At 45.3% G+C, this 11,343-nt stretch overlaps 1 protein-coding gene across 2 annotated transcripts in view; it reads left to right on the plus strand.

The window, feature by feature from the left end:
• Window positions 1-11,343, plus strand: part of NFE2L3 (NFE2 like bZIP transcription factor 3) — a 19,700-nt gene continuing 8,357 nt past the window's right edge. Inside the window, exons 1-3 of one of the 2 annotated variants that reach the window (XM_053410009.1) lie at window positions 1-508; window positions 8,610-8,753; window positions 10,323-10,406. The gene's annotated coding sequence lies outside the window, so the exon portion shown is untranslated. The remainder of the gene's footprint in view (window positions 509-8,609; window positions 8,754-10,322; window positions 10,407-11,343) is intronic. The other variant, XM_053410010.1, reaches the window with a different exon arrangement.

Consider the following 11,343-nt stretch of genomic DNA (forward strand, 5'->3'; position numbering starts at 1 on the left):
ACCCGGCGCGGCGGTTATCCGGGTGCGCTCGCCGAGAGGGGGCGGGGCGGAGGCGACGGAGTCCGGGTACCTCCAGTCCCGGTTCCCGCGCAGCGCTGGAGGAAGAGGCGGCCTGAAAGCGCCGGGGAGGCGTTGCCCGGCGAGGCCGGGAGTTCGCCCCCTGCCCGGGGTGCTGAACAACAAGCGAGGAGGAGGCCGCCCCCGAGCAACTCCTGGGCGAGCGCTGGGGACGCCGCCGCGTCGCTTTCCCGCCACCAGGGTGGCCGCTTGGATAGCGCGGGAGGGCGAGCGCGAGGCGCCTCAGCAGCAAGTGGCGCCGCCGCCCCGCGCAGACCTCGCAGGAGGCGGGAAGCGCAGCCGCCAGGAGGCAGCGCTCGGCGGCGGCTCCCCCTGCCCCGGCCGGCCGCCATGGCTGCAGCGGCGAGGCGACGGCGAGGGACTCGAAGCGGTGGCTGCTGCTGCCGCCTCCTCTGGAGGAGTCGGAAACAAGCGCCCCAGTCGAGAAGAGGTAAGGGCTAGGAGCCGACGGGAAAACCCCTCTCCTCTTCACATATCAGTATTTTGCGGGAAGGTTTCAAGTGCATACTGGAAATTTAGGTTTGCGCCATTAAGGTGGATTAAAGCACTCTGTCACCCTGCTACAGCAAATCCACTGTTTAAAAAAACTGCCTTTTGCAGGAATGTGACATGGCCTCCCTCCCTAAAATATTCGAGCCCCCCCACCCCAGTTGATGGGCATTGCCATTCAAATGGTGTGCGTGCCCCGCGGCTGGTGATCGATAAACCAATATTTTATTCAAGTTGGCACCCTTGTAAAGCAGCCCAAAGAGACAATACGCTTTGAGTTGCCTTTCCTTTTTACCAGCCTGAGAAGGGAAGTATCAGCACCACTTCGGAGGGTCATTGCAAAGCTCCTCCTCCTTTGCATGTTTGCATTTATTTGCTTATTTGTTGCATTTACTTTTCCCAGCTTTGTTTTTTTTAACGAAGAACGCCCAAAATCACCTCCAAACCCATGCCAAAGTTTTGCTGCGAATTCGTAGTTAACTAAGTGTTTTCCCCCGCCTCCCGGGAGCTCGAAAGTTGTGCATATATACTGTAGTTCTTGGGCATCCCGTTTTATCCACACAGCAACCCTGTGAGGTGGGTTAGGTGGAGGGGCAGTGATTGGCCCAAAGTCACCCAGGAAGTTTCTTGGCCAAGTGAGGATTTGAACCCTGGTGTCTTCCTCAAGTCCCAGTTTGACATCCTAATCATTACCCCTTGCTGGCCAATAATGAAGAACTTGGCTTTAAATGCAGGTTCGACATGAGCAAAAGGATACTGAAGATCATTTAAAAAATAGTAATAACTCCAGTTTGCATGTATTATCTCTCATCAGCTGAAGAGAGAGAGAAATGTATATTGCGTGTGGGCTTACAAAGTAAGAGAAAAGCACAAGACTTTTCTCTTGGTTTGGTAGATGTGGGAGATCAGTTTGATATTGCCAGAATAAAGTGGTGCATTTAAGGCCTGTTGGGCAGGGTAGTCTTGCAAGGGATGGAAGTGCTGCAACTAACCCACCTGCCCTTGTTCCTATGGCTGGTGGGAAAAGCTAACTAGGAAATGCCCAGCACCCTAGAGCGTAGTAGCCTGGCAGGGGGATTCCACTGCACTTGGTTGACCAAGTGCACCTTGTAGCCTTGTACAAAACCTGGCAGAGAGACATTCTGCTGTGCCATGCCTTGCTTTATTTCATGTAAAGGACCAGCCTGCCTGGAAATTGCATCTTCTGTCGTGCAGCGAAGTCGAAACCCAGAGTATTCACAGTAAATGAATGAAACTTTATTGAGTTAAACATATTTCTTTACAAACACATAATGGAGGAGAGCAAAGTAAAACCCAGGCACCCCCAAACTCGGCCCTGCAGATGTTTTGGGACTACAACTCCCATCATCCCTAGCTAACAGGACCAGTGGTCAGGGATGATGGGAATTGTAGTCCCAAAACATCTGCAGGGCCGAGTTTGGGGGTGCCTGGTAAAAACAGAAGAATATTAGACTAGGCTAGAGAGCACTATGTGTGTCTTCCTGCAATTGATAGAATATTTGTACAAGGAATGAGTCATCTAGCTGAATGAGTCTGCACTTTTCAGCATTTTCCAACACTTTCTGCACTTTACTGTACTGCTTCTGCTCTCAAAGACCTTTGTCACATGACATCTTCTGAGCTATAGCCATTGCAACAAGAAGCCATGGATTGCCTTATCCTCTGTGTCACAACTTATCCCTGTTCCTGCATGTGTGGAGACGGGTGAGACCGTTTAGTTAGCCTGCACATGTTCAGCAATGCTCTCTTTTTCTCTTGCTTCTCAGGATTTGGGGCTGCAGCCTGGCAGTGTAGACAGATCCCAAGGCGTAAGCTCAGATTCTGTTTATGATAACAGCAGTGCCTGTGGTGAGGCAACTCCCAGCTGCTTTTCCAGTTGCTATGAAATATATCATGGTGTTGCCAAAACTGCTGGAGAGGTCCTGGGCATTGAACAGAATTGTCTCTGTGCTGAAAGTTGTATGGTTGGAAAGGGAGAGAGCTGTTCAGGTTCTGATCCTTCAGGCATCTTAGACCATAGCTGTCAACGTTTCCCTTTTTTGTAAGGGGAATTCCCTTATTCCGAATAGGATTCCTCGCAAGAAAAGGGAAAACTTGACAGCTATGTGTTAGACTATTTCCATTTTTTCTTTACACCTTGTATTACCTCTTCCATCCCCCATACTACTGTTACTTTGGGGAAAATGTGGATCCAAAGCTGTCAGAGAGCCAGTGTGGTGTAGTGGTTAAGAGCAGTAGTCTCATAATCTGGGGAACCGGGTTCATGTCTCCGCTCCTCCACATGCAGCTGGGTGACCTTGGGCTAGTCACGCTTCTTTGAAGTCTCTCAGCCCCACTCATCTCACAGAGTGTTTGTTGTGGGGGAGGAAGGGAAAGGAGAATGTTGGCCGCTTTCAGACTCCTTCGGGTAGTGATAAAGCGGGATATCAAATCCAAATTCTTCTTCTCTCTTACAAACTCTTCAAACTCTCAGTGGGTCTTGCTCCCAGTGATGACTTGGTGATGATGTCCAAAACAGTCTTAGTCTTATGTCCAAAATAAAAGTGTGCACTGCACTGTGGGTTTGGGAAATTGATGGGAGCTGAAATTCAGAAATAAGAGAGGTCTTTCTATAAAGCTATGATGCTTTAGAATATACATCAACTTTTAAATGTGAGGGCATCTCACTACCATATTAAAAAAAGTTGGAGCTTCCAGCAGTACACACTCCTAGGAAATAACAACGGCTACCTTTTCAGATTGCTGGTTCACACTCACGCAAGCGGCCTTTCTTTAACAGAACAGTTTGTAGGGTGAGGAGACAGTTGTTTCTGCACATATTTTTCTTCCAAAAGTGTTTTTCAGCTTACTTGCTTGCACATTCAGTTCCAACTTTATTTGGTTATGCAAACATCAACAGGAGTTTCTTTTTTCTTTTTTGTTCTGAAAGTTGCATGTTGCTTTCTGACAGGCAATATACCTTTAGTCATTGTTCCAACTCTCACTGAAAGGGGAGTTTTCCCATTGACACTAATGAGTACTGGTTTTTGCTTTTTAATAATCGCTTGATTAAAGAGAATGTAATACCTTAAGAGCTTGCAGATCAGCTCTGCTGCTGTGTAATTAAATGTAGCTACTGGAAAACAGTGTCAGGTTTACACATTGGTCCTAATCCTGCTAAGAACAAAGTATATTTAAAGCTGATGCAAAAGCACAGTATCTTTTAGTTTATCCAACTAGTCTCTCGGTAATCCACAAGACAAAGTTTAGAGGCCATTTAAAAATAAGAAAAATAGAAGAGCAAACAGTGCTAAAATAAGTGTGAAGATAAAGATAGCTTTCCCCCTTGCAGAAAGAGGGACATTTTAGTTCATTTAAATCAGTGGAATTAAGCTTGCTTTACTATATATTTGATGGTGGTCATGGTATGTATGTATCCCTTCTTATACTTTCCACCAAAAATTATTGTTGAAGTATTCAGACTTAGAGTGTGGTAGATTCTAACAATGCATTCTTACACTAGTCTCCTCAGAAGTAAGTCCCATTGAGTTCAACAAGGTTTCCTCCCAGGTAAGAAGGTATAGGCTTGTAGTCCAAGTTCCTTGACATTGTGGCTCCAATATATGGTTTATGGATAATCCTCTGGTGCTTAAGACTTTTCATTGTGTTGTGTTGTGTTGTGTTGTGTTGTGTTGTGTTATCCACCTTTTAGTAATGCAATTTTATGTTATGTCTAGTGGGAAGTAAAATTGACACTGCTGTCCAGGACACATAACCTAAATGTGCATGCTGCAACTACTTTGAATTTTGTTATATTAGCCTGTACTGCAAATGTAAAAACCTCTGTCAGCAAGAATACACACTTGATTTCCCTTCCACGTTCTGTCCTGAATAATCCTTGGAGCACACTAGTACACAAGAGGTGTGTAAGGATAGCTCTGCTAGACCACAGATGAGCATCCTTGCTTGTGACAATAGCCAGCAGCAGAGGTGCTTCCCCAAAACCCACAAGGAGGGCTTGAAGGCTACAGCTGTCTTCTCCTCAGCAAGTGGGACTTAGTGGCCTCCTGCCCCTCTGAAGTTGGAGTTACATAAATGAATAGGCATTGATCAAAGAGGTTTAATGATGGTCTAGACTAGAGGGTCTCCAACATGCTGCAGATAGTACTTCAAATGCCTGGCTGAAGCTTGCAAGGAGGCATACTTGATCAGCAAAGCTTTGTTTTTACTCAGGCTGAATGCAACCCATAGTTGCTAAGGGTTTCAACAGCACTGCAATATAAGCTGGGTAAGACTCTTAGGAGCATAATTATTGTCTTAGCTTTTCGGTTTAGGAACTCTTAAGAGAAGTGTGTGCAAATACCAATGCCTTTGCAAAAAGTAGGTTTTGTGATACAATAAAAATTCTAATCTTGGCTTTCAGTTCATTGCCACACGACTTAAAATGCCTACTGTTTCTGTTTTGATATACATTCCCCCCACTTGTAATGAAATTTTGTTTTTACTTGGCTATGATTTGAGATCTGTTACTTCCGTAGGTAGTTGTAAAACTAGTTTCTCCACCCTAACCTAGAGGGATCTGAGCACTGGAGCAAGAGATGACTAATTTTCAATTCTAGTTAACACCAAACTTCTCTTGAGAACTTCAGCTGGAGTGTCTAAAAGATACACAGGGTGTAAGGGAGGTGGTGGGCCTGTTTAGATAGCACGCCCTCAGAGTCTAATGGATCCTGGTGTCTTCCTGAATGCAGGAATTTTCCAGTGGAAAAAGCTGATGATCCTGTTGAAGCTCTCACTGTGGAATGGTGAGATTGGATGTTCAGTTGGCGCAATACTTCCAGAATGGCTTCTCCAGCATTGCGGAGCCTGCTTGCCTCCTTGGTAATCTGGGGATCTTCTGGCTATACAAGCTAGACTCAGACTAGAGCATAAGTAGTGCTCTCCTTATTTCATTCTGAAACCAACCAAGCACTGGCCAGTGCCTACCATGTGGCAGTGTGAGCTGCAAAGAAGGCCCATTTTGCAGCTTTCATTGTATCTTCTAGTCTAGTAGCTGGCTGGAGAGGTTGCTGTCCCCTGCAACGGGGAGGGGCCTTTGGAAAATTCAAGGACCTGCTGTGACCAGCTGGCTACACATTTTGTGGATAAAGTTGCTTGACTTCGGAGTGGCCTTGATTCAGTGGTCGTTGCAGTTCCAGATGAAGTACCCAGTGCCAGAGTTGGTGAGATTGGTTTCAGCTTATGCAGGCAGCTAACATGGGCAAGGCTGTATGCTGACCATGCATTCTCTTGACCCTTAACCCTTCTGGGCTTCTTAAATCTAGCAGAGGGAGTTTAATTATCTGGGCCTAGAGCATGGTCAATGCTTCATTGCATTAGCAATAACTATCAACCAGTTGCAAATACCCGCTTGCTGGGGAAGTGGGTGCAGAGAATTGTGGTGGGGAACCTGCAAGCATTTGTGGTTAACACAGATTATTTTGATTGATTCCCTGGGTTCAGGAATGGCCATGGGACTAACTCTGCCTTGGCTACCCTGATGAATGACATTACAGATAGAGGGACAGGGTATGTGTGAGTTTGCTCCTGCTTTTTGACCTCACTGCAACTTTCTGTACCATTCGCTACTGCATTGTCCTCAACCGGCTCCAGGGAATGGGAATTGGGGTCACTGTGGTACATTGATTTCAGCACTACCTACAGGACCAGGTCCAGAAAACAGCATTGGGAAAGTGCTGTTTGGCTCCCTGGAAGTTATCCGTATGAAGTCCCTGGGAGTGGTGATTGGGCATTTGGGGACAAGGCACCCTCAATGTGTTGATGACTTTCAGCTCTGTTTCTCCATCACATCTGAATCAGGAGAGGCTGTGCAGGCCCTGGACCAGTGTAGACACAGTGGTAGGATGGATGAGCAGGGCATTTTTTTAACCTAAGTATGGGCAGAATTCCTTCGCCACAACCCTTATGACTCTTCCTCACCTGTGACATGTGCTTTTGCTTGACCCTAGTTTACATTTGGAGAAAACAAGATGCCTATTTAGAAGCTGTTTGCATTCTCATCTAGACTGCAATTATAGATTTGCCCATCCTGTTTCACCCGAAACTAAGTTTGCTGGCCACCAGTGCAATTTAGGCCAGAAGAACCACCTGGTTCAAAGCATGCTGCCAATGATTCTGATATTGGTGTTTTGTTGAGGTGCGCAATGCCAAAATGCTGAAAGTCATGCAAAGTGAGAACTGGTGGAAAGTGAGGTCTCTCACTGGTGTGTGTTCCTGAAGCAGACAGCACTGCTCACCCAGAAGCACACTTGCTTGAGAGGTGTTGGTTCACCCAGCACACTAAGCCAAGCCATTGCTTTGCAAAACAGCTTGAATGTGTGGGCTTCCAGAGAGGAACTTGCATCTACTTTGCTCTTTCCTGGTTCTTTTTGCTGCTGCACCTTGCGAAGCTTAGCCATGGCTTGGCTTCGGGTGCCATTTGAACTGGGACTCACTGCTAATCACAAGCTGTAACCAAGAATGGGAGATCAAGGTTTGCCTTAGTGTGACATGCAAACCAGACACACATACATTTTCTCCTCTGCTCATATTTGATGCAATATCCATTCCTGATTGATTTCTTTTAAGCAACGTCTCTCTTATGTGATGTTCATGTGCAGTTCTTGCAAAAACATGTTTTGAGTGTGTTCACAATGCTGTAGGCTTGAGCAGCTGAGAAGGGCTTGGGGATGTACCAGTCCAACTTGCACAGCTGCAAGAGGTTTTGTGTTTTAACATAAATAGAAACATTAAGGGTTGTGGAGTATATAGGGGAGGAGGAGATGTGGGTGGTGAAGTGTTGTTTTGAAGCAAACATACTTTCTCCAATTAGGTAGGACTCACAGCAGCAACTTTGCACTTAAACAATGAAGCACAGGAATAAAAGACAGGAAGAGGAGAGTGGCTGTCGAGGTAGGGCAGGAGGCGGTTCAAAATGCGGTTCTGTTCCTTACAGTCATTGCAATTAATTGATGAAGCTACTTAAGTGTGCACTTCTAAAAGCAGTCCTTTCAAATCCCTGCTAACAGCAGAGGGCTTGGGGAGAGGGAGGAGGAATGCCTACTGAACTCAAAGCATAAATTCACATGCTGGAAAGAAGGAATTTTTTTTTAAAAAAAAAACACTGATTGCAGAGCGGAGTGGAAGACCTCCTACAAGCTGCAAAAGGGAGTGGATTTTTCTTTAGCGGAATGGGAATGGGTTTGACAACAACTGCTGAAGAATGCCAAGATTTCCACACCCTTGCTCTTCCTGTCAGTCAGTGGAAAGGGAAAAGTTGGCACAATGAGGCAATGCCAGCATTTGGCTGCTACAAAGTCTTAAGGCAGGGGTTGACAACCTAAGGCCCATGGGCCACAAGCGGCCCATGGGGGTCGTTTAACTGACCCACGAGCCGCCCCCAAACCGAGCTGCACGCTCAGTGAATCCCCACGCGCTGTGCTAGACCAGTGCCGTGCAGGGACTCACTTCCACGGCGCCATAAATCGTGTCTGCTCATTGGCTTAAGTGTGGTTTGTACGATAAACCATGGTTTCAAAACTGTTTTTATACTGCAGCTGACATACACCCTTGTGGTCTAACCATGGAAACAGGTGCATAAAGAACAGTGAGATGGGATTTCATTTACTATCCCCCCCCCCCCAACACAAACATATGCCTAATATAATGGAACACAGATGGAACCAGATCTTTCAAGTTTAAATACTTTATGTATAAGACTGAGTGAATATATTTCCCCCCCAATCTTTTGTTGCGGTCTGGTGTTACAACATTGCCTGAAAAAATGTACATTTGAGGTTTGGTGGCCACATGCAAAAGAGCTTATTGGGTAGTGTGTGTGTTATTGACTTACCTTGAAAAGGGTTAGGGGTTGATGGGCTGCAACTATACTACTAGAGAAACAAAATACTATTCTGACGTGTGTCATTTCCTAGTATGCTGGTTGCTGACACATTACAGTGCTGAAAATTATTATTGTTTCCTGTTTCTCCTGATATTTACAGGATGTAGACTTAAAAGTGAGCCAGGAATGTTTGGAACACTGTTACGTTATAGAAGATGAAGACTCAGAATCTCAAGAGGAGGAAGAGGGTAAAAGCGACCAAGTGGATTGGAAAGAGAAGCTGAGTCCAGTTTCCAGCTCTTCGGTGAGAGTCATAAAAGTTGTATTGGGCCATATACGGTTAAGTTCTACTCAGAATAGACCCATTGAAATCAAGAGTCTTTTGGTAGTCTTGCCCATTAAGGTCAATGGTTTTATACTGAGTATGACTCACATTGAATTCAGTCCATTGCCCGGGATCCTAAGTTGCTCATCCATTCATGTATGATGGCGGAGATTCTCACCAAGCCCCCTGCCTCATATCCCACACCATATCCCAAGGGTCCTCAAGCTCCCTGGGGTAGATTTTCAGGGGGCTGTAGAAAGAAGGGGGAGGAAGGAAAGACTCTTTCCATAAACAAGACTTCTGTTCCATTCACATTAGTGTTTTTGAAAACTGATTCAAATATTGATTTATTCATGGCAAGTCTTTATGAACATTTTTGAAATGCATATATTCGCAAATATCATTGTGGGAATAACCTGTCATGTCTTAAAAGATATCGTTAACTTCTTGCTGCACCAGTTACATGGTTATTATTTTCCCCAACCCCAAAGTTGTGGTCCGCTCTTTTCTCTTTAACATCTCTGAATTTTTTTTTAAAGTTGATGTGGTTTTGCTTTAAATCATAAAACAGCTCTAGTATCAAGACTCCAGTTCTGACCATTATAAACAATGAATTTATGAAAGCATGTTCAGATAACTGCTGTTTACTAAAAAGTTTTACAGTGTGGCATTTAAAAAAAAAACATGGAAGTGGTGGCAGCTTGTAATTATCAAACTATTAGGGCAAATATTACCACTTCCTCTGTAGCTGCATGAAAATCTAATGGAATGGTGAGCCTTAACTGCTAGTCAGGGGTCAGCAAGGTTTACCTCGCCTGGGCTGGTTCACTCCAACGGAGATCCCTCTGTGGACTGGATTGCAGATGCGCGTGAGTGTGCGCACCCGCGATTTCCAGCGTCTGCACAGATGCGGATTTCTGGCGCTGCAGAAGTGAGTCCCCACGCCACGCTGGTTTAGCACATTGCGCGGGGGCTCACCAAGCGGGCGGCTCATGGGCCGGTTAAATGACCTCCGTGGACAGCATGTGGCCCATGAGTCTTAGGTTGCCGAACCCTGTGCTAGATGGAAGGCAGCAGCCCAGTTCTAGGGTCCTGTTGTAAGCTTTTAATTGGCTGTCACGTGAACTCCTGGTTGTCTGAATCCACTCTCTGTATGCAGCGAACAACATCTCAGAATGTGCTATCCTATAGTGCTTCTTCACAGATGTACTGCTGGCCAGTTAACTTGGTATGAAGATAGCATGCTTTTTTGTTTACAAATGTTACTGTCACTCAGCGACATGCATATTTACTTAATACATTTTATATACCACCTGTCAGCCAGTTGGTTCCTAGGGCAGTTGAGAACAGGATAAAGGGGTTGCCAGCCTCTTTGAGGCCCCTGGGCACATTTAGAATTTTTGAGTTTTGCAGCTGTATACATCTCCTGTGGCTTGAAGTGGTGTCTTTTTCCTGACCCCTCTTACAATCCTAATTACAACTTTCCATTAACAATGGATAAATGTCTATTAATTGTGGGTTTTTGGGGGGGTGTGGGGTTTACAACAGGCTTACAGAAGCACTGCTGGTTCTGCTTTCCCACTGGAAGGTTATTTTCCACTGCCAGCATCACTGACTGAAAATACATTGGAAGTAAGTGTTGCAATTTGCACATAAGCTTGTAAACTGTCTCAAATTTGGAAGCATGCTTCTACAATAACCCAGTTAAAGCAACTCTTTCAGATCCTGATCTTGTCAGAAATGCTGCAACTCAACTGCACCATTTTCCCCTTTACTATTTACTTCCAAAAAGTGTGATTTGCCGAAGCAGAATCTGAAGAATTGTTTTAAGACCATTTCCCCGATTTCTACAGCTCCATTCTAGGTGTTATGATAGAAGACTCTGATTACACCATGGAAGCTAAAGTAGTAAGCTGAACCTGTAGTGAATGAAGTGTAGCAAGTGACTTAGGGGTGCATTAATTTTTCCTCAATTTGACTAAAGGGTTCCACGTGGCACACCTTTCCAAGGGTGCATGCCAGTGGTAGGTGGAACAAATGTGACACTTTGCTTTCAGCTGTTGACTACATTTCAGTCAGGCAAGATCACCCAAGAGCAGTGTGTGACCTGGTGAGAGTCATGAGGGTCAAATGGAAAAGCCCTGGAGGGCCTCAATTTGCCCCAGGCCCTGATTTAGAAAATACCTGTGGTGTCCTACAAGGCTCATCATAATCACCTGTGTTGTTAATCTTATGTGTGGAATTGTTAAAATGATAACTCTCCTGCCTTTGGACAGCACATTCAACAACATGCTGCCCTCCAAGTCTGTATTTTATTAACGTAAGCACCCAGCAGAAGCTGTATCTATTCTAAACCAAAGTTTGGATAGTAGGGGAAGGTGTGTAGATATTTCTAAATAGATGCAAGTATGTGAGGAACTACCTAGCTAGGGCAAACAGCTGAAGATGCTTTCATTTAATATACCGGTAATCATAGAGGTGGAAGGGATCCTGAGGGATCATCTAGTCCAACCCCCTGCATTGAAGGAATATGCAGCTCTCCCTTATGAGGATTGAACCTGCAACCTTT

This window comes from Podarcis raffonei, chromosome 12 (assembly GCF_027172205.1).
Source record: "Podarcis raffonei isolate rPodRaf1 chromosome 12, rPodRaf1.pri, whole genome shotgun sequence".
In the NCBI taxonomy this organism is placed as follows: Eukaryota; Metazoa; Chordata; class Lepidosauria; order Squamata; family Lacertidae; genus Podarcis; species Podarcis raffonei.